This window comes from Mytilus galloprovincialis, chromosome 14, assembly GCF_965363235.1.
Source record: "Mytilus galloprovincialis chromosome 14, xbMytGall1.hap1.1, whole genome shotgun sequence".
NCBI classification, from domain to species: Eukaryota; Metazoa; Mollusca; class Bivalvia; order Mytilida; family Mytilidae; genus Mytilus; species Mytilus galloprovincialis.
Window position 1 is genome coordinate 38,262,305 of NC_134851.1, and position 25,161 is coordinate 38,287,465.

Here is a 25,161-nt window from a genome sequence, read left to right on the forward strand (position 1 = left end):
GAGAAACATAACTGCCAAGAAATTCGAAGAATACCGCGCAATAAATATTGTGAAAAAGCAAGTAAAGAATCACTCTAAGTGTTTTGACATTCCACTAAGAAAAACACCACAATACTCAAACTCATTCTTTGTAAAGACAGTGATCCCGTCACATCAGCTAGACGACACTGTAGAGCACGCATCAAAAGTACAGAGCGCCAAATCTGCTCTTACGCCTCGTCAGTAAATCGGCGGTGCTCTCTTAAACCGTTATATGAAAGCCAGAATTGGTATCGACAACGTATTCATACCGATACAGATACAGATACAGAGGATGTCGTGGTCGTTGTTAGTGTTGAAAATCGGGTCTCCAGTGCACTGCTTTGTTTGCATGTGTTGTGACTGTGAATAAACATGTATTTTGAGCCAACAAGAAATAATTTGAAAAATTAGTAAGTACTACAGTAATTTTATTTTGTATTAAACAATCTATCCAAAACTCTAAATCAAAGATATGCATTGAGGACTCATTTTTGACAGTTACACCATATTTGGGTTTTTTTTACCGGAAGTGTGATTTACAAATTTACAACAGAATAAAATTAGTGGTTTTGAGGATCACTAGAAGCCCATAGCTTAATGACAAGCAAAAAATAACAACAAAAACATTTTCTTTACATTTTGAAAAAAGTTGAATATTAAAATAGAAAATTAATATTTCTATGTCCGCCATTCTGAATATTACCGGAAGTAAGGTTTTTAAAGAGATATGTCATATACATTGTATCCATGAAAAGCACAAAAGAAAGGTTCCTGCCCAATGTAATTAAAGTAGCAGTACATTTAAATACATTTTAATTACCCTCCCTAAAAATAAGCTTATTATAGTACTATATCCGCCATGTTGGATTTTACCGGAAGTAGGGTTTTTGAAGACATCTTATCTATATCATATATACAAAAGTAGTATATAACAAAGGTTGGTATCAATATTATGTTAGTAGCATGATAATAACACCTTTTCAAATACTAGCCTTCGATATAGGGCTGATTTAAGTATGATGACATTTTTTTAATTGCCTTCCTATCTGAAATAAAAGAGTTATAGTTGAGGAAGGTCTATGCCAAATTTCATGCTTGTAGCAGGATGTGCACAATTCTTCTGAAATATGCTTGTAGCCGCTGGACTACATGGCTTATGTAGAGGTCTCTAAAGATACAAACATATATTAGAAAAGTTATCGCGTTCTGTTTTCAGTATTAAAGTACATGTAAAAAGCAACCTAAAAGTCTCTGTTTTCTCATCATAAGAGTCCTCAATTGGTCTCTCTGTTTCACTTTCTTCTGTACTTTGCGCCTTGTTTATTTCATTATCTAATTGCAGAATTGCAGCATTAATCATCTGTCGAAAATCTATGTGTAATTTAGAGACAAGCGTCTTTAAATGTTCTTGTTGATCATGTTGATCGGAACTGATATGGACGTCTTTTAGCCTGTGTACCACACTTTTTATTATCTTTCTAGATCGTTTGTACCAATATCTTTCCTGTTAATTAGAGTAACATGAATTAATCTGTCCATTATAAATAACAATTGCTGTATTTTTGTTTTTTTTTTAATCTAAAAACCTTTCATTTAATGCATGCAAATATTATCTTTAAACAACTTACTATCATTCTTCTTTGTGGTTAAAACTTACTTTACTTACCAAGGCCAGGTAAACAATTATAAAGCACTCAATAACTAATACATAGTTCATACATTTTATTTTTGAGTATAACCAGTACTTCTAATTTTTTCTAGATTGGAGTTTTTTTTTTTAATGTGTATCTGTATGGTTGCAACTATTCGGATTCAATAAATATATCGAAGGAAAATTTACTTATTTGGCCTTTTTTAAATTTTTTTATTCGAGCATCACTGAAGAGTCTTTTGTAGACAAACTCACGTTAATTGCAAATTAAAAATTTCAATCCTGATATGTATGATGATTTTATTTACATGTATAAGTAGTGTCAAAATGAGGATTCTACACCATAAATTTAGCATAAAAAGTCAAACTTTAAATATAAAATTTAAATGCATATAGTTTCAATTAGGGTAGAAACAAAATATGGCTTTCGTTAACATTGATAGAGATACCTTAAAGGGATCAAATTATAGAGTAAAAACAAGTGACAACATGGATCAAATATGAAATGTTTTCTAAAAAGATAATGAGAAGTATCATGAGGATAAAAATACTACCCCAACTTCCCAAAAACCAACAATGTTGCAACAATCCTAAATTGAAGATATAAATGAAAGAACTAAAATGTGTCAGAACTGTGGTACAGAGGCGCGTCAAAACATTTAGAATGCTACTGCTCCGGGATTTCAGGCTTGTGGTGTACCATTAAAGGGTCCATATTGTAAGAGTAAACCAGGAAGAGATGGACACTGCTGGCGACACAACAAACAATTACCCCAATAGGAGGATGATAACAACACTCTAATTAGAGGAGAAATAGTAGTAAAAGAGACTATGAAAAAGCTTCGACAAACTGCAAAATGTCAATCCACTACCTTCTAGCACATATTTTGCTAAATTTTCTGTAACTTTCTCTACCATAAGTAAAATCTCAAAATTAAGGTCTGGTGATTGAGCCTGATATGATCTTAAAGTTTGATGTGCATAAATATTATCTCCGGTTGTTTTGATTTAACTAACTCTACTGTTTATACTAGTTTAACCTTTTATGCTTTCTATTGGGTGAGGGTACTTTCAACATTATTTAAAGGAAATAAATTTAAGACAAAACTACCCATAAATATATTCGCGAAAAGTTTTTTTTACTAAAAAGGAATTAAAGACTATAGCAAAAACAAAACCAGGGAATTACCAACCATTCTCGAAATGGGAGTACTGCCCTAACTGAATTGGTTAAACAATATATTAAAAATGCCTCCACGGATAATAAAATTCAAATTTGTAACAAGCAAGTTGCATTAACAGATGTATTTAACACAGTTGCTATAAAACCACTTAAACATTAGGATTTAGAAACGTTTTATTCAAATAAGTTAAGACACCATTTTAAATAATGTTGAAAGTACCCTCACCCAATAGAAAGCATAAAAGGTGAAACTAGCATAAACAGTAGAGTTAGTTAAATCAAAACAACCGGAGATAATATTTATGCACATCAAACTTTAAGATCATATCAGGCTCAATCACCAGACCTTAATTTTGAGATTTTACTTATGGTAGAGAAAGTTACAGAAAATTTAGCAAAATATGTGCTAGAAGGTAGTGGATTGACATTTTGAAAAATTTATGAATTAGAAATTCATATAAATAAGTTTTAACCACGTGCCGGTAGCTCATTTATACCAACTCCAATAGCAGTAGCCAAAAAGAAGGCAATTGTAAATGTTAAGAATGAAGACAATTAGTGCTTCCAGTGGGCGTTACTGTCAGCCCTACATGAAAATGAAGTGGATAAAAAAAAAAAAACGCTTACCGACTAAACCAATATGAAAAGAGTATAAAAAATATAAAACTTCAGATTAATTTTGATGGCATTACGTTTCCAGTATCGCTTAAAGCTATTGATAAATTTGAGCGACAAAATTTAGACTTAAATAATAATGTTTTTGAGTTTGATGATACATGTGAAAACAGATGAAGATGGAGAAGAAAATTTTTCAAATATCTCCGTTAAGAATTTTTAAGAATATTGGCACACAACATATAGAACTTTTGTTTTTGACTAGAGATAACAAACAACATAACTTTTGGATTAAGAGGCTTTTATGCCTTCTAGCTTCTCAAGTGACAGGGCACGTTTCCCTCAAAACTGGCACACATAATCTTCTCGCGTAATCAAACCAAATGGCATTTAAAAAAAGAGAGGTCCATGAACTCGTTTTCAAGTTAAATAAGTTTGAATGATAAAAATCAGGCGAAAACTGAATCTCTTCCCGATAAGTCATAGTTTGACGTCGCGAAAATAACAATTTAGGTTATCAATGTCATTACCTCCCCTGTAACTGTATCGTATGCCTTTAAGGGAATTAATTGTCGATCAATGCAAAATTATCACAATCTTTACTTGGAAAGTGATGTGGCTTTATTAGAAGATAGTTTTGATAATTTTAGGGATAATTGTATAAAAACTCACAAACTTGATCCTGCAGACTATTTTACATCCCCATGACTACTTTATGATGCAATGCCAAAATTTACTAGGATTCGATTAGAACAATTTATATGGGTGGATTATGGCACGGTCTCTTCCTAAACATGCTAAAAGAGGGTTTGAATGTGTAGAACCAAAAGATATTAATATTTAAAAGATTATAAATATGGTGCGTTTGTAGAAACTGATTTAGAATATCCTCAACATCTTCATGATAGTCATAACGACTATCCTTTAGCAAACGAAAATGTAGAAATTAATAAAGTTCGCAAACTGGTTCCTTATTTATGGAAACGGGTAAAATATATTCTTCATCTTCAAAACCTTCAATACTACCTTTCCCAAGGAATACTTTAAAAAAAAAGTTCATCGAATTATTAGATTTGATCAATCTCCATGGCTTAAATCATATATTGATTAGAATACTGAAATTAGAGCTGAGGCTATAACTGATGCTTAAAACGTTTGTTATAAACTAATGAATAACTCAGTGTTTGGAAAAACTATGGAAAATATTCGAAAAAGGGTTGATGTTCAACTACTGAACAGTGAAAAACAAGCCTTAAAACTAGTGTCCAAACCTAACTTTGACCGCCGATTTGTATTTACTGAAAACTTGGTAGCTGATCACGTGAAATAAAAACAAGTTTAAATTTAACCAGCTAGTTTAGATAGGTGCATGCACTTTAGACATTTTAAGGGTTTGATGTATAAATTTCATTATGGTTTTGTACAAGAGATGTATGATAATAACGCCAGGCTACTGTTTACTGATACAGATAGCTTAGCTTATGCAATTCAAACTGAAGATTTTTACAAAGATATTATTCAACATTTTCAGGAAAAAATTGATACTTCTAATTATCCAGCTGACCACCCTTCTCAATTTCCAGCTGGTGTTCACTAAAAGGTAATAGGAATGTTTAAGGATGAATGTTGTGGTAAGAGTTTGACTGACTTTGTGGGACTTCGACTAAAATTATACGCCTACAAAATGGATGATGGTGAACCTACCAAGAGAGCAAAGGGAGATACAAGGGTTTGTTATTAAAAAGAATATTACCTTGACCACTACAAGCGATGCTTAGATATCCAGCAGAAAATATACCAGTTAATGAATATTTTTCAAAATTACCGCCCTCAGAATTACACCCAGGAAATTAACAAAGTCGCTCTTTCAGCTAAAGATACCAAGCGACACATTATCCCCGATGGAATTAACACCCTTGCTCTCGGACATAATCAAATCGAGGAGCAACACAACCGGCTATAAATAAAGTATGTGTAAAAATTAGAAAAGAATGAAATACCCCGAGGTGCTCAAATTAGTTCTTCCCCGCAAGCCTATGTCGAATAAGGAATTGGAAAGAGCCGTCACAGCCCTAGTAATCTCAAGTTTCAGAGGGGTGTTTATGCGAGATACCCTACCACCCAGCTGTGGAGTGTGATCACTTTTGCCTCGTGTTCATGTTGAAATTGTTGGCAACTGGAAAATCGCTTGAAGATGCAATCTTCTCGCTCTTTACATAAAATTGACAAGTTTGGATCCAGTCCAGAAAACCGCGTATCCTTTCGGCGGATGCTGTAGAATTTGGATATGAACAACAATCGCATTACTAGCCTAGGATATCCCAAGGCTAGCTCGGATGCCATGACAAAACGGTGGGTGACCCAACAGATGAAGGATGGTATAAAAGACAACAATGAGCTAAAGGCTCGGCTTCTCATTCTCGGTGGAGTGGAGCTCAATATCATGCTTTAGAAGCAGCGACTTTACATCCTTGTTGTAGAACTTGGTACCTTTGTCTGTCCACAATTTCGTGGGAACGTGCTCCTTGAACACTGCTTGGAAAGCATGCCGCACCGTTAAACCTTTCCTTTTCTTGAGTGGTATTAACCAACTGTATTTGGAGAACATGTCAATAATGCTCAGGATAAATTTGAATCCCTTGTTATCACGAATAAAAGGCACCCATGTCAACGAGATCAGCAGCCCAAGTTTCATCTATTCCACGTACAACCGCTCGACGCCTCTGAAACTTGCGTCAAACGGGTTTGTGCAACTCCTCAGATAACTCATCGGTCCAGCGAACCACTTCTTTTAACACCCAGTCCGAATCGTGCTTTTGTACTGATGATGGGTCTGACGATACTACGTTTCATTTTTCTTGCATGGTGGGATTGGAAATAGCATCGAGTGAAGCTAGCATCGTTTTGTCACAGATGGGGTTTCGTAAATCGGTATTCTTATGCTGAACATAGCAGAGGTCATGATGATATGCAGCCTTGATGGGTTTGGACCAAGACTTCGGTGTACCATCGGTTAGTTCCAGGTCCGGAGAAATTGTGTCCGGGCAAATACGTTTCTACAGGCAACCGGTTAATCATTTTGTTAATGAATCCGGAATCTCCGGTAGCAAAAAACTTTGATTTCTTGGCACTGCAAACATTACAGTTACCAACCTTCCTCCGACGTCCGTTGCTGGTCACTGTCTCACCTAGGTTCACAGTTTACGTTATTTTTCGACATTTCATACAGAACATTGCTTTCTTTAATTAAATGGACGTTAATTTTTTTTCTTACAGTGATAAAACCCCCAAGAGGAGCAACCATTATCTCCTACCACAGCGATCGATTCTAGGGTTGATCATTGGAAAATCCGATAGTGGTAAAACTACCCTACTCAACAATCTTCTCCTGCAAGATGGATGGCTTGACTACAATTGATTGTATGTGTTTGGAAAATCGCTTCACCAACCCATCTATCAGCTCGTGCAGCGAGCCCTTGGAAAAGGAATCTCGAAGGAATATATTCGAAATCTGATGCAGTGAAAAAAAATACCCCATTCGTTAACCGATGTGGTTGATCTCCTACCACCACCCAACATCCCAGTGGATTCGATATTTTTTCTCTCCGAGCATGGGAGCGATGTGCCAGACCCTGGAGAGTTGGATCCCACCCGCAAAAGAATCTGACGATGTTTGATGATATGATGCTGAGCAAGAAAAATTAATGTGGAGACTACTATGTTCGCGGTCGTCACAATAATGTTGACTGTGTCTACCTGTGCCAAAACTACTTCAAACTACCCCGACACTCGATCCTTGGGAATACCAACTGTATCTGTCTCTTTCAGCAAGATGCTTATAATCTTGACCATATCCGGCGCTGTAACGATCTTACCAAGGAACAATTTGACGCTCTGTGTAATCGTTGCGGGGACGAGCCCTATGGATTTGTGATCATCAATCTCACGAGCCCAAAGTCGACTGGAAAATACCGATGCAAATTCGATGAATTCTATGTGGTATGAACAAAACAATGGATCAGGTCGAAGATTTCTTTCTGGAGAATAAAGCATTCTTCTTCTTTGAGAATTAACACTTTCTGGACACAGAGGAACCCTGCAAGTTTGAGTGGCCCTGTATGCAAATGTAAGTTCGAGTAGGACCCAGTCGATATTAGAAGAATGCGTTGGAAGTGTGGTCGCGTGATCCTCCACATGATCTATAGTGGTGAAGAGGATTTTGACGCATGGAACTCTGGCCGCCTTTTTCTCAACCCCAATGTCCAATCAAGAAGATCCGCGGTCACCAGTATACATACCCTTGCCACCCTGGTAAAGACCTATGCCTCAGATACTTCAATCTTGAAAGAAAAAAGGGGGCCGCAGCGAATACGGACGATAGATCTAGCTATTGGTAACGGCGTCTGGACCTCCCCCGAGGCGCTTGGGAACGTTGGGAAAAATTCAAGCCAGTAATATTCAGCATAGCCTCGACAATATTGGACTCAGCCATGACCTTTCCAAAGGGGTCAAGTCTGTGGTTGAGGCTCAGCGAGAGGCAGCTTCACAAATCAACAAAATGATCGTAGACCTTCTTGTAGCCGTGACAGTCCTCCCTCCTCCACCGCCCGAGTTTGCCGACCCACAGTATGACTCCTTCCGCCGACTACGTATACACATTTGGATTGCGATCTGAAAACGATTGTATCTTCATCGGAAGCTCATCATTTACGTTTGACGGCGATGATATTTTTGTGGTCTTGTGAGGAACAGAAGAATCCTTGACCTCTCGGAATTCATGGTGAAAAAGAATCCAGAATAGTTCGATCCCGACCACCTTGACGACAATGCACAGATCCGAAAAAGTTCCGATGCCATGTATCAAGGCAATTCTGCCGTTTTGAGAACCCCGAATGCAAATAAGAGTTACAGATGGAGGAGGATAAGTTTGCAAGTGGGCTGCAAACCGTGTTTCTTCCTTCCAACTTTAAACAGCTTCTCGATCGCTTGAAACTGTGTGCCATAGCACACCGAGCATGAAATAATGGTATGCGCAACGAAATTGTGTCGATTATCGATGCTATGAAAAATGGTAGACATATCAGCATCGAGAAATATAAGGCGCTTCATCATTACATCCTTTAAATAAATGTTACAAATCAAAAAAGGATACCCTCGCCAGTACGTCGACGGTGGTAGAGGACTGTATGACACAATGGCTGGACGCATGTTTACTTCCTCTGCCGCTAAAACCCTAGGAAGTAAGGCCGTGAGTGCTGCTAACAATGCAGCCTTGAAATGTGTTGAAAAAGTCACTAAGAATATCAGATTCGAGAATACGAACCAGAAGCCGGTACCCAGTTGAACAATACCGGTGTTGAAATCCGAATCAACATCGAAACCAAGGATTTGTTCCTACATGCCGCCGAAAGTGATCTTGTGGTGGAAGGTCGACTTCTCAAGAATTATAACACAAGATATGCCAATGCCGATCTTGTATCGCTTGCCTATAATGTTATCACGTATCTCTTCAAGAGCATCAGTTACAGGCTTTCCGGTCAGCAGATCAAACATTAACGACCCTGGCATCGTCACCTCTATGCTCGGAATGTCAACCTACACCGACGACTTTTCGAAATCGCAGGATCTCAGCCAACTGTGGTATATGGATTATTCCGCACAGTTTAACTGGCGCCTAGCTGCAAAGAGTGGTAAAAAAATCTTAGATATATCATGGTTGCCTTCCAAACCGACAAAAGTGGTGAACTAACCTATATATTTTTCGTATTCGATCACTTTCAATTGCGAAATATCCATGTCACCCTCATCGCTGAACTTTATCCAGCAGTCGACTATAATGCAGCATTGAACGAAAATAGGTTCGACAGAGTGTTCAAAGAGGCCTTCGACTTTAGAAAGAAATTCTACAACATGGACAATCTCCTCAGTAATGGTGGTCGAGGCCGGGATAAGGTACCGGTAATCGATGTTTTAATCTAACAAATGTAAAGATTTCAATAATTATAAAAATCAAAAAAAAAAAAAAAAAAGTAATGGTGGTAATAATCCTTCGATTATCGACTTGAACCCTTTGCTTGTTATCGATATGAGTCGTTAGTCTGAACGTCTCAAATAATCTACGGTAGGTATTCAGATCCGTGACAAATTCATCCGCAATGCTCTAGTTAACACCGAAGCGTTTGCACTTGTCATTTCCGACAGAATCCTGCAGTTTGAATCCGTTGATCAAAATATGAAGGTTGTGTTTTAGCCTAAATAAATAGACAATACACCTTTGCGGCGAATTGCAAACAACACAGACCCCAATCATTCTCGTTCATAGTATCCGGAAACGATAGCCAAATCCTCACGCGCTTCAATCTATCTTTACAACTGAGGGATGAGAAGAGGTATGAGAGACCATTAATAAATCTGGGGACCCGCTATCAAAAGTCTCACGCCATTATACTCTTTTACCGCCATAAAAAGTATAACGCTGTAATACTCTTTTCCCGATGTAAAAGTCTCACGCCGTAATATACTACTTTCCCGCTATGAGAAGTATCGCGCGGTAATACTATTTTCCCGCGATATTCCGGATACTATGAACGAGAATGTTTGGGGTCTGTGTTGTTTGCAATTCGCCGCAAAAAAAGTCTCACGCCGTCATACTTTTTTTCCCTCTATAAAAGTCTCACGCCGTATACTATTTTCCCGCTATAAAAAGTCTTACGCCGTAATACTATTTTCCCGCTGTAAAAAGTCTCAAGCTGTAATACTATTTTCCCGCTATAAAAAGTCTCACGCCGTTATACTATTTTCCCGCTGAAAAAATCTATGATACCACAAGATTTAGACTCTTTTTATAATGTGGGTGGTCCTCAAGACAAAGATATTAATGTATTGATTCAATCAAAAGTCACCATTCAAGTATAATACATATATCATGTAACATGTCGAGATGTTTGAAAATGTCTCTTACTGGTAAGTTACATTTCAATATTTTCTGATGTAGATCAGCAATCTGGTAAAATTTTACCAGTTTATAAATACAACTAGCAGGCACAACTCATCCTTATAAATAGCTTCAATTTTTGTTTCAAAACAAAAATAGTTTCTCCTTGTCCTAACGTATAGACCAGTACATTACGTCTTGTGTGATCGATTTTCTTCTGTAGATTTTTAATTCTAGTCTTTTTCGTTTCGCAAATCAGAAGGTAATTAATATATAATTCTGTTAAATTATCATCTTCTTGTTCTACACTTTCCATCAATTTTAGTTAAAACATTTCCCTTTCGTCATGCTTCAATAAAAAAGAAGATGTGGTATGATTGCCAATGAGACAACTGTCAACAAGAGACCAAAATAACACAGACATTAATAACTATAGATCACGTACCACCTTCAACAATGAGCAAAGCCCATACCGCATAGTCCGCTATAAAAGGCCCCGATATGACAACGTGAAATAATTCAAACGAGCAAACTAACGGCCTTATTTACAGAAAATAAAAGAAAGAAAAATAAATATGTAACACATAAACAAACGACAACCACTGAATTACAGGCTCCTGACTTGGGACAGGCACATACATAAATAATGTTCATTTCTGCGCAATTTTGTTCCTCTCTTTTCACATTTCGATATTTTTGCTGATTGCTCAGCAAAGCGCTCTAGTTTTGTCCAGTATTCGTTCAATTTCTGATCGCAAGGATAAACGTTGCATAAGTAGTTTTTGAAATTATCCATTATTGTACAAAATACCTTCCAGTCTTCTCCGTTCATTGCTGTATAATCCAAACAAGACAACGCCACAAAGGCAGTTAGCAACACTTCAAAACAAAAACGTCTTAGAGCTGGCGTCTATTGATGCACTGGCTATACAATGAGGGCAGTGTATAAAATATTGTGCATATCGATTGCGCATGCGGTCTATTTCTGAAATTTATTCTTACATTCTTTTGATTTTTTAATCCTGTACGCTAACATTACCTGTGTGAAATTTTAAAATTGTTTGTATGTACATTGAACGACAAATATATGTGACGTATAAAATTTTCTGACGTCAGACATGCAAATCAATGAATGTATTTGTAGATAGATGTTTTTGTGTTATGTTAAATTGTCCCTTTTAAAATTGTTACACGCTGATGATTAATGTACCTGTATTTTGACTATTTTTATTTATTGTGTCTGTTTAATTCACGCATCATTGTAAATATAACGGTTTTTGATGAGACTGTCATCAAAGTGAGAGGGTTAGCGCTATAAAACCAGGTTTAATCCACCATTTTCTACATTTGAAAATGCCTGTACCAAGTCAGGAATATGACAGTTCTTGTCCATTCGTTTTTTATGTGTTTTGTTATTTGATTTTGCCATGTGATTATGGACTTTCCGAATTGATTTTCCTCTAAGCTCAGTATTTTTGTGATTTTACTTTTTACCTTATCGTCAAAGATATTATCATTTATAAAATCTTCATCCATCTTTTCTTTAAAAAACATTTTTTTTCTACCCTTAGATCAATTAAAACTCTATTTATATTTACATTTTTTATCAGAAGTTTGACTTTTTATTCTTAATGTATGCAGATGTGGTGTAAAATCACCCTTTTCACACTACTTGCATATCTTGAAAATTTAAAAAAAGGGTCGTTACGTGTTTACTTACCAGTATTTTGTTTTTGCTCCCGGCTATTTCCTCTGCCTCTTCATCTGTCATTAGTGACATCATTGAATATTGAGTGACTTTCTTTTTTATAATCCCAATCATCGTTGAATTTTGCATCTCTGTTGCTGCCTGATATATAAAAATCATAGTAAGGAAGTGTGCTTCTTACATGTATAACACGTTATAACTGGGAATCTCAATTTATTTAAAATTCTGCTCGATATCATATATTTTCCTGCTATATTCTGTAATTTTAAAACAAAGGTAAGGTCTGAATGACTTAAGATTGTATATCCTAAAAGACGTTTTTAATTATCAAAACTAAAATTTAACTACAAACGACAAAGACTTCATTCGAATCAGATTGAGCAACGAGAACCCGACCCGAAATCGTTAATGATATCAGATGCTCACTATGACAGTGCGATCCTGATCCACGTGTTGCGCTAACTTCCAATTCGTTGATGTCAGAATTGAGGAAAACATAGAACCAAAAGCATGATCAGCACAAACACCAACTCAGATGTTTAACAATGGTCAACTAAATGATGTTGACACCGGCAACACTTTTGATGTGATCACTTCAACTTAACTTTGCTCAATAGCTTTAAGGGTATAAGTATCATAATAGCAGCCTACAACATGTTAACAAAATATCCATTAGCGATAATATTTTTTGAAGATGAAAATAAATTTCATTGGACTGGTATGTGACAACGTGTCCTGCTTGTTGTGGAATCACCGCCATGAGAGTTATACACTTAACAATAACGAAGGGTGCCAAACCTAAAGTGCATGATCGATTTTAATTCAACTTTTGTAAGTCTGACAGACACATGTGAACAAGATAAACAGTATGATTGTTTTGTTGTGAATTGATTGTAAACCTATTAAATTGATCGTTTTTAAGTTATCCATGCACAAATAGATGAAAGAAGATGTGGTATTAGTCACCATGGACAACTCTCCAGCATGTCACAATTTGTTAGAACAGTAAACCATTATAGGTCAAATTACACTAAACCTTGGCTCACACCGAGTTGCAAGCAATAAAGGGTCCCAAAACATTTAAACCGGAATACCAACGGTCTTATCTATATAAAAAATAAAAAACGAGAAACACTTATAAACCACATCAACAGTACGCAACCTATGAATAACAAGTTCCTGTATAAGGACAAGTGCAAACACATTCAACGGGCTTAAACGTTTTTACAGGTGGAAACTTCACTATAACATGTGACAACAGCACAACATCACAACAAAGAAATATACACTGTAAAGTATCAAATGAAATAGCCTAACTCGATCAAAATGAATATTAACAAAGTTGGGAAACATATACTAAGCAAATAAATTTGATTGGTGACACAATTAAAAGACAATATGTAAAAACAATGTTAACAAAACTTAAATCTGGGACTTGATGATGTTTAATATAGTTTGAGATTTTACGTTACCGAGTTGTGTGACGGGCGTATCATGCGCTCATTGTCCAGCTTTTAATTTAAAGTGTTTTGGGGGTTTACATTCTTCGGTCTTTAGTTTGATATGTTGTGATTTAAGATTTCTGTTTATCTTTCGTCGACTTTGCTTTTTCAACCTGATTTGTCGATCCTTGACTTATTAGCGTTTAATCATTTCATGAACAACGATACAGAATGTTTACCTTTTATTCCTTTCTAAGTTTCTTAGAATACAACGTGGACGCATATCTTTTTAAAGCTTCCGTTCAAATCGATGATTTCACAAGTCTATTCCAATTACCTCATGAAATTGTAAAGTCATGGAAACACACTTGTGTCAATCAACTGTAAACTAATGATAAACATTCGTACTTACAAAATTCTGCTGAAGACCATTAGCTAAATCATAGCTTTTACGAAGATAACGTGTCAAGTTATCATAAATTTCTTTGCGATTATGTTTTGGAGGTGGAGGTGTTGTGATACACCCCACTTGTGCATGTTGTGTAGGAGTGTCGAAACAGTTTCCCATTTCTTTCGCCTAAAAATAAAAACAATGAATCAATAGAAAAATGCTTTTAATTGCGTTAAAGGCCATACTTTGACCGATAGCAGATTACTTTTAATAAAGATAATACGTTGTCATATGTGTTACTATTTCTCTGTTTAATGTTTTTTTTTATTTGCATAGTACTATGTCAGTTATTTTAGAATAAATATGTGTGACACAATATTTCTAAATTAAAACGTTCGTTCTAATCATTATGGAAAATCAGTTTGTAAAACAAGATGTATTCTGGTTGAGCATGCATGAAATTGTCATATTATAACATTTGCATAGCTATCAGGATTATAGTTTAGTACGCCAGACGCGCGTTTCGTCTACATAAGACTCATCAGTGACGCTCATATCAAAATATGTATGATGCCAAACAAGTACAAAGTTAAAGAACATTGAGAATTCAAAGTTCCAAAAAGTTGTGCAAAATACGGCTAAGGTAATCTATGTCCGGGATAAGACAATCCTTAGTTTTTCGAAAAATTCAAAGTTTTGTAAACAGGAAATTTATTTAAAAAAAAAAAAACATTATTGATATTCATGTCAACATTGGAGTGTTGACAACAGGGCTGGTGATATATATATATTTACTACTTCAATACCTAACTAATGGGGATCTCGCTTGGGTTCTGTAACCTCATCCTTTTCATATAATTTATGTTTTTAAAATGTATTCCATTCCATATATTGCGTAGGTAAAAATATAACCTTTTCCCATATTGTTTGGGTTTCATGTGGCGCGTAATGGTCTGTAATGTAAGAGTGCAATACCAAATGGCCAAAAGAGTAACATTGGTTGATAAAAACAGCCGCGAACACCAAGCAAGATGATAGACAAAGAAGTTTTGGGAACTTTATTGACCTAATCATATATTTCTGATAGTTTTCTCGACCTTTTGCACATATTTTCAAGCTTGAAAAGCTGACCTATTCCAGCGGCAAGTCCTAGCACCTTGTATATAGGAAGTGTACACCACCACCATCACTCGAGGTTTTTGTTGATCTAGAATTACATGATTTTCAATACATTGAACAACCATTCACTTCAAACATTTATCATGCCGTTAATTATTACCTGATTTTGTTTCAGAAGCTATTTACATGATGCACATCAATGATTTATAACTTGTTGTTATAGCAATTTAGTGTACTAATAAGTTTTCTGTTCTGATAAAGTACTTAGAATTTTACAAAATTGATATTTTCTGACAAATAAAAACTTAATAAAATTAACGTATTTATAGTGTGTCTATGTAAAAAACTGAAAAATCATACTGCATTTTTGCGGTTTTATTAATAAATATATAATAAAGTAATAATCTTGACTTTGATATAACCCGTATAAAAATAGTATTTCATCTCTTTACAGCAGAAGATAAAGTTTTGAAAAAAATTATATTTTTTTTTTTTAAATTCTTATTTATTTTTATGCCAAAATTCGAATAAATTTAAATAAAGTTTTCCAAAATCATATTATAAAAAACGCAAAATTCCAACATGAAAATAAAGTTTTGTTTAATCCCCCTTTCCCAAAAGAAAAACAAATTGTATATAATTATAAGCAACGGAAATAACACTTTATATGTAGGTATGCATCCGAACCGTTTTCTAAATATATCTACCTCAGCAACTGAAAGCCACATTTCAGAAATATTTCATCATTTAAATCGTGATTTGTTCCAATATGTATTTATTTAGATTTAAATGGCTATTGAGACGATTGCAAATTTCCAATACGGTTATCTTTGTTATCCACAAGTTATTTGCCAAATCAATTAACTGTTACTTACAATATTTTGGCTAGTCTCCGAAATTATACTAATAATGTGTGTAATTTCGAATATTTATATAGTAAGCGAGAATAAAAAAAAAACCATTTGTTCCTAATGTCAAAGAATGGATGGGGAGTTTACTAAATATATGAATTTGAATATTCTGAATGTGTATTTTCCACACTGATAGTTTATTACAAAAGACTCAAATCATCGAATGCACCAAGACTGATATTGGAAACACGACACTTTTTAAATTGATATAAACGCACACGGATGTTGTATATAATAGACCTCTGTTTTCATCATGTTGTTTATTTACCTTAAATTGGTGAACTTATTTATTATTTGACTGTCGTCAATACACATTATTATTTTCCTGCTGTTAGGGAGTATATTATCTACAAAGATTGTTTGTGAAATAGTTATTGTTAGAACGAAACACGTTGGACAAATTATAAAAAACGTATGAAAATAATTATCTCGTTAAAATGATCTTTGTAAGTGTTAGGCAGTATTTCGTTATTCTTAAGTTGTTGAGTTTGTTAGCATGTACCAATAACGTTATGTCTCGTACACTACTTTACCACCAGCCTATCTACAATAAAGATGGTAGTCAATATTTTTTCATCTATTTTGGTTGTGAGCTATACCATAGTAGTATGATACTTTATGTTGCTAATTGCACACACAGTATTTTGCCACTTCCTTTAGAACGATGTGTGTAAAAACCTATTGAATATACTTTGGTTCGCCAGACGCCAGGTTTTGTTTAAAAGTTGTTATACATATAGGTCAATGAATTTGTTCAAATAAACAATGTTAAACACAAGCCTTTTAAAGATGACATACTTAATATACGAATCATCTACTTAAATGTAATATGAATATTGTTTACATTTTTAGTTTAGGACTGAATAAAATATGCAATACGTTATAATATATTATGTTTGAAAGAAATTTGATATATATAACATTAGCTGTACTACTTCTTAAAATTCAATGAAAACATGTAAATTTCATTTAAATGGCTATTATATTTAAGGGTTCAATAAAGTGTTCATCTTTTTTGGTAATAAGGTGTATGTCGTTAGCGTTTTTTATTTATATGTATATGTCACAGTGTGTTTTGTTCTATGCAACAATGTTTTTGTAATAATTATATAAGTATGAATAAAGGTAACAGTAGAATACCGCTGTTCAAAATTTATAAATCGATTGAAGAAAAAACAAATCAGAGTTATATCATCGTGTTTTTGTTATAATCATATGTCACAGAGTTTTTCTAATAAATATATGTCATTGTTTGTGTGTTTAAAATATATTTTCCAAATTTTATATTCTTATACATGTTATAAGTCAATGTGTATTATGATAAACACAGGTCATGTTGATGTTGTGTATTATAATAAACAGAGGTCATCTTGCTGTTGTTTATTATAATAAACATAGGTCATCTTGCTGTTGAGTAATATTTGAAGAACCGATGGTTAGCATCAATCGTCAGGATCAAACGTATTTACCGTTAATGCCTTAACAAGTCAGGAATATGATAGTTGTTATCCATTTGTTTAATGTGTTTGTGCTTTTTATTTTGCCATTTGTGTAGAGAATTTCCATTTATAATTTTTCTTCGAGGTTCCGTATTTTTTAGATATTTTTTTTAACGTATAACTGATAATAACATCATAGTACAGATTGTCCACCATATGCGCATTTCGACGATTAAACAAAAATAACAAGCAGGTTTGATGAATTCAGAAAGAAAACGCAATATACTAACAAATTCCCTAAAACGTCAAGAAACAAATTCTGAATATTGACAAAAAAGCAAAATGTGAACTATAAAATGTAACTATTAATCATATCTTAAAATTTCAATATGCAGAATAAATAGTTAATATGCATTCAACTGAGTATCTCAACGTCTATTAGACATGTTACGAAAAGGTATATTCTCGACGATGAGGTTGACAATTAGACTTTAAATTTGGGGACGGTATCAAAACATAGATTATAGATTTAAAAAGGTAAAATTTAAATCCTGTGCATCTTGGTAAATTCAAATCACATTTATCTACAACATCATTATGTAACATCCTATACGACAATTGTTTTTGTGATAAAATTATCATTGCTGGCTAAAACCTGTCATAAGACATAAAAGGTGTACGCGCGCAGGAGTGGGTGGTCTAGATAAAGGGGGCTGAGGGTTATACAAGTTCACTGATTCTAGATTGATAATATATACATAGTAAGCAAGTTAGATTTTCGGTTTTTTTTGGTCAAGTTGCTCATTATTTTTTCTTAACTCAAAACTTCTGTCCTGCCTTTTTCAAATTTAATCCTAGCCCCCCCCCCTTTTCTCCCATAAACAACAACTGGTACCTCCGTAGAGTAGTAATACATGTAGGTACCCATCCAACAGATATGATATATAAGAAACTATATTTGTTTTGAGAAACCCCTAGCATTGTTAGCTTAAATAAAAGAAAGACCCATCTGTCATCGGTAGCACTTTTTTCACATTGTCATTTTCTTATGAAACGGTTGGCGAATTTCAACAAAACGTTTCAGGAATTTATGAAATACAAAATATCTGCATAAGGTGGTATTAAGATGTAAATGCAAAGTCATTATGCAATGCTTTTGAAACTCTGCAGGGTTGTTCAACCGATGAGTAGTGAGTCCTAATTTACACAAACCTTTTCTCAACAAACATGACATATTTGCCACTGAACGTTAAGCAACGAACAATCAATCAATCACAAATCCTTTATAAAGGAAACACAAAATAAGCTAAAACTTTTTAAATTAAGTCAAAGTTGGAAGAAAATAAAGAAAGAAAATATATGCCTTCGAAGCTATATGACCAGACGTAAATTTTCTAAAACGATATAATGCAACATGCCTCAAGTTAAAATTGTATAAAAATCCTGTTTAGTTGTTTTTAAAAAAACAGACCACGTTAGATAAATTTAGGTGGCAAACAACACTGTTTGCTTTTTAAAACTATATAAAATGACCGTTACATTTATATTTAAGAGTAGGTATAAAACAGATTATAATACTTAAGATTATTTGCAAGATCTATTAAGGGCTCGCCAAAGAATTCACACTCGTATGTACCCCGTGTCTCCGTTGCCCCGCACATTTACTGTTTTAACATGACCGTCCCCCCATTTTTTGAAGTGTACATGTAGTTCCTAAAAAATATTATGGAAATTTTTAATATTTATTTCTTTTATTTCTTATGGTATAAATGTTATTGAATATTCGTTCCGTACGGAATTGCCCGCGAAAGGATCAATGTAGTTTTTAAATAAAATCCAATGTATATACAGGTAATCTCTTTTGTGTTTTGATACCATCCCCACGTTTATAGTGTAATTTGTCAACCTTAGCGTCGAGAATATACCTTTTCGTAACATGTCTATATGACTGTTGCCAGAAGGTTGATCAATTCCATAAATATTTTCCTTTACCGAAATTGATGTCTTGATTGAAAGGGTACACATACTTCATTAAAATAAGTCTACCTTTATCATGTTTATACAGACTAATCTATTTTTCATATTTTTATATTTTGAATTGAAAAAGACCAAAATGCTCAATATGTATATGAAATGTTGACAGTTTGAACATGTACAAAATATATCCCAGTGGTAAAAAGCAAGATAACAAAAATACCGAACTATGAGAAAAATTCAAAACAGAAAGTCCCTTATCAAATTAAGAATTGAAATTTTATTTAAATAAGTTTCCTTTATTTGACAAATCAGCCAACACCTGAATCGAATACACAATTATGTTGTTTGAGGAGAACAACTTGGATTATACATCAATATATATATATATATAAGTCAAATAAGAATGCACTTAATTGATTTGTTTACGAATGGGAATTTTAGAACGGATATAAAATTCCAAAATATGTGATTGCTTTATCTCACGGAACTTTTTATGTCAATGCTGTCAGCAATATAATGGGCGTTAATGAATTTAAATAGGTATGCCATTTTAAAGACTATTTATAGCTGTTGTCCCTGAGAATTAATATATCATCGACAATTTGAGTAACAAGATACTTTGTATTGACAACGAACGGATATTGATAGCATTTAAAAGGCCATTTGAGTAGAGAAGAGACTTTATGTTCACACTAATCCGGATGTTACTAACATTTATTGATTATGTTGATATCAAAATAAAGGAAGTTTCAGTTAAAGTCGTCAAAATTTACCTTGACCTTAGAAGAAAATAACTATAATATAAGTATGAATAGATTTGTTAACTAACTCGACTACTAAGTCCACAAGAAAACCAAGGCCACAGAGAATCTAGGATAACGACTACAAAACTAAACCTAACCGAAAGTCAACTTATTCTTAAAATATTGATAACGAGTGGCAACGACAGATACGTTTGGTTATTAAAACATTTTAAAAAACTTACTTTATAATAAACGACAATAAAAAAAAATCAAAAAAAAAGATACAAGAAGATGTGGTATGAGTGCAAATGAGACAACACTCTATCCAAGTAGCAATTTATAAAAAGTAAACCATTATAGGCCAAAGTACGGTCTTCAACACGGCGCCTTGGCTCACACCGAACAGTAAGCTATAAAAGGTCCCAAACATTACTACTAGTAGTGTAAAACAATTCGAACGGGAAAACCAACGGTTTATTCTATACAAAAGAAGAGGAACGAGAAACACGTTTGAACCATAATCAACAAACGACAACTACTGAACATCAGATTTCTGACTTAGGACAGGTACAAACAATGGCAGCGAGTTTAAATGTCATTATGAACTGCAACATATTTAATTAAACATATAGAACAGTATTTATCATGTTTTACAACGCGGAAAACAACACAGTATATTAACTTAAAGATTGTCACCAAAAAATACAGAATATTGTTATGTATAAAAAATTATGTCACTGAAATTCACAACTATAGAAAAAAAGTAAACATCACAAAAACACTGAACTCCATTGAAAATTCCCTAATAAAATGTCAAAATAAAAAGCTCAAACACATCTAACGAATGGACAACAACTATCATATTTCTGACTTGGTACAGGCGTGTAGAAAATGGTGTTTTTAACCCTTATTTTGAATATTTTATTTATTACGTCTGTTTAGTTCACGCATGATTGTAAATATAACGGAATTTGATGAGTCTGTCATCAAAGTGAGAGGGTGAGCGCTTTAAAACCAGGTTTAACCCACCATTTTCTACATTTGAAAATGCCTGTACCAAGTCAGGAATATGACAGTTCTTGTCCATTCGTTTTTCATATGTTTTGTCTTTTGATTTTGCCATGTGATTATGGACTTTCCGATTAGATTTTCCTCTGAGTTCAGTATTTTTGTGATTTTACTTTTTTAACCTGGTTTTATAGCTAGCTTAACCTCTCACTTGTATCACAGTCGCATCAAACGATGGTCATCTTACGGCATTTAACAATGGGCAAAGCACATACTGCATAGTCAGCTACATAGGCCCGGAATGACAGATATCCAACAAATCAAACGAGAAAACTAATGGCCTAATTTTATCAACCTTGATTTGTATCGATTATTATCTGTGTTGGGGTCTTTGACGACACACAAAAAACATTACACATAGTTTCACTTACCTTTAGTAATTTCCAGGATGATATTCGATATCTACTTCACCAGCCTATGTTACACTCAGATGGATTTGGTTAGATTTTCCTGAGGGTAATCATTTGATTTGAAATTTTTAGGTTTGAGCATACAAATGTACCTCATTAAAGTAAATGCATAAAAAACATCATTTACCTAATAAATCAATGAAGGGGATGGGAGTGACTATATTTTTTCTTTTTTTTCTTTTGATTTTAAATATCAGAAAAATATATAAAATATATTTTCCTTTTATATTTGGTGACCATTTTTTTTTTAGATCCCATGCTTAAATCGCAGTCGTATGTTGGTGTTAGACAAAACAACCGTATATCAATATGTCAGAGTGAAAATAAAAATAATTCTAATGCAACAATGTTTGTAACGTTCATTTTGATTGGATAACGTCACTTATTTACATGGTATCAATTGACAATTGATGCTATGGGACGTACGCGCAAGCGCAGACGGCATATGACAGATTTGAAATACAAGTTTTAACATTGTTTTCTGTCAGTTTCATTCGAATGGAGAAAACAATATTGTATTTTAAGCTCCGACTGCATCAATTGGGGATTTGATGGTCGCAAATGGCCGCTAACGCGTCGCCAGTAAACTTAATTTGCGACTATCAAATCCCCAATTGATGCCGTCGGAGCTTAGAATACAATACAGTTATCACCTAAGTATAAGACTCAATCCTCACCATTTGTTCTTAAATGTCCTGTACCAAGTTTGGATTATGGCAGTTGTTTGCGTTTGTTTTTGCTGCATTTCAGTGTTTTTGTTGTTCCTATTTTTCCTCTTATATTTGATGTGTTTCCCTCGGTTTACGTTTGCAACCGGGATTTAGTTTCACTCAATCGATTGATGACCTTTAAAAGTATACTGCTGGTGCTTATGCATACATAGTATTTACGGAAACATTGGATTAATGTCTGCGTCCTTATCATTCGATATTTAACCTGACTGGGTTTTCCTCCGTTGATCGTCATGTTTTGACGACTTTTTGGGTCATGATATTTATTCAATGGTATATTGCTGTATTTTTCGTAAAAGTAATTGATCTGCTTATCTTTTTTATAAGCATTTTATTTTTTTACTGTACGCATTGTTAAGAAAATATAAAGATATGGCATTATTTTCAAATGATCTAAAATAAATACATAAAACTTCTACGTTTACTGTTTAATGTAAAATATTCGTATTGTTCCCTTTATTTATACAATTTCTTTCTATATTAAAGGTATGAATGCGAAATGGTGCAGAATGGATTGTCTAATGAGTTTGAAAGGTAATTTGTTTTAATTCAATTTCGTTACGTATCAATATAACAAATATGAAAAAAAATAACAAAAAATCCGAATTCCGATCTGAATTCAAAACGGAAAGACCGTAATCAAAAGCTCAAATCCATCAAACGAATGGATAACAACTGTCAGATATAATGTTGCCAAAGAGAAAAGGCGTATAAAGCCCTCTACCAATGAGTACTCATACAATACAGTAAGCTATGAAATGTTCTAAAACGGCAATGTATGAAACCATTTAGAGGAGGCATCTAACATTATTGATACTGTTTTGCACTAAAAATGAATATCAATAAAAAAACATACAGACCATGATCATTTATAATCATATGCTCTAGGACTTGGGCTGAAAGGGAATATTTTTTCTCTCCTGAAAATGTTGTGCTATTTCTTAGGCAGTGTCAAATATTAGTTCATGTATATTATTGATTAAGGTTGAAGATGACTTCGATAATTTGTAAAAAATTGATAAAGCAAAAGCTTCAATCTAGGCAAATTCTAGTAGACGAAAACATATCATAAAACATTTTTCACACATTGACCAATGTTGACCTTTTCTGTTTAGTTTACATCTATTATACCCTGTCTCGGTAAAAACTCATCCTTAACAATGACAGTTCTCTCAACAGTAGAAATGCCGAACACTTAAAGTTTAACCGTTAATTTTATTCTGCTTTTGTAAATTTTAGGACAGGAAATGCAGGATTGCGTAAAAGCTTGCGTGTGTATGTTCCTTTCATTGTTTTATAGAAAAGAATATCTTTAGATAGATGTATAAAAGAATAAAAATAACTACATATATCGAGATATTTTAATATATAACATATTACTAGTATTGAATGACGTACACTGGTATATACCCATAATAGTGAATTAATCAATTTTATTTTTTTAAATCCTTTTTTTAACTACCTTTATGTATTGCAGGTACACTGCATTTTAAAAAGATTTTTTTTTTATTATAAAAGACTGTCATTGCAGACTGGACAAGAGTTTTGAGTAAATGTTAAAGGCAGGATGACAATGTATGTAAAAAAAAAATACCGATATCCCAAAATTCGAAAAAAGAATTCCCGGATCCCGAAAGGGTCAATCCCGAAATCACGAGTTTAAAACACCCGATACCGAAGTCCCGATAAAGGTCATATCCCACCTCAAATATAATATCAAAACTAAATACATGAATTATGGATAGAAAAGTACCGTGACTTGTGTTTTTGTTAAATTGCTATGTCACTGTAGTTTTTTTTATCATTGTGTTTTTGTTATAATCATATGTCATAGAGTTTTAGTAATAATTATATGCCATTGTTTGTATGTGCTTTAATGATATGTCGAAGTTTTTTCTAGCCTTAAACATGTTATAAGCCTATGTGTATTGTTATAAGCAGATGTCATCTTGTTTTTGATTTATATTTGAAGGACCGATGGTTAACAGCAATTGTCAGGATCAAACGTCTTTATCGTTTATGCCTGTACCACGTCAGGATTATGACAGTTGTTATCCATTTGTTTGATGTGTTTGTGCTTTTTATTTTGCCACTTGTGTAGAGAATTACCATTTATAATTTTCTTCGAAGTTCGGTATTTTTTAGATATATTTGTTTTACGTATAACTGATAATAACATCATAGTACAGATTGTTGACCCGATGCGCATTTCGACGATTAAACAAAAATAACAAACAGGTGTGATGAATTCAGAAAGAAAACGCAATATACTAACAAATTCAAGAAACAAATTCTGAATATTGACAAAAAAGCAAAATGTGAACCACAAAACGTAAATATTAATAATATCCCAAAATGTAGAATATATATTTAATATGCATGCCAATAATATCTCAACGTCTATTTGACTGTTGCCAGACGGTTGTTCAATTCAATAAATATTTTCCTTTACCGAAATTGATGTCTTGATTGAAAGGATGCTGAATAGATGTACACATACTTCAATAAAATAATTCTACCTTTATCATGTTTATACAGACAAATCTATTTCTGATATTTTTATATTTTTAATTGAAAAAGACCAAAATGCTCCAAATTTATATGAAAGTTTGACAGTTTAAACATGCACAAAATATATGCCAGTGGTAAAAAATAAGATCACAAAAATACCGAACTCCGAGAAAAAATCAAAACAGAAGGTCCCTAATTAAATTAAGAATTTAAATATTATTTAAGCAAGTTTCCTGTATTTGACAATCAACAAATAGTTATCAAAGGTACCTGGATTATAATTTAGTAAGCCAGATGCGCGTTTCGT

At 33.6% G+C, this 25,161-nt stretch overlaps 1 long non-coding RNA gene across 1 annotated transcript; it reads right to left on the reverse strand.

Moving 5' to 3' along the window:
- Window positions 1–458: 458 nt before the first annotated feature.
- On the reverse strand, window positions 459–14,125 carry LOC143059401 (uncharacterized). Its single transcript, XR_012973478.1, has 3 exons — window positions 13,967–14,125; window positions 12,125–12,253; window positions 459–1,525 (listed from the first exon to the last, which is right to left on the reverse strand). It is a non-coding gene; the product is annotated as an uncharacterized LOC143059401 (long non-coding RNA).
- Between the last annotated feature and the right edge of the window lie 11,036 nt (window positions 14,126–25,161).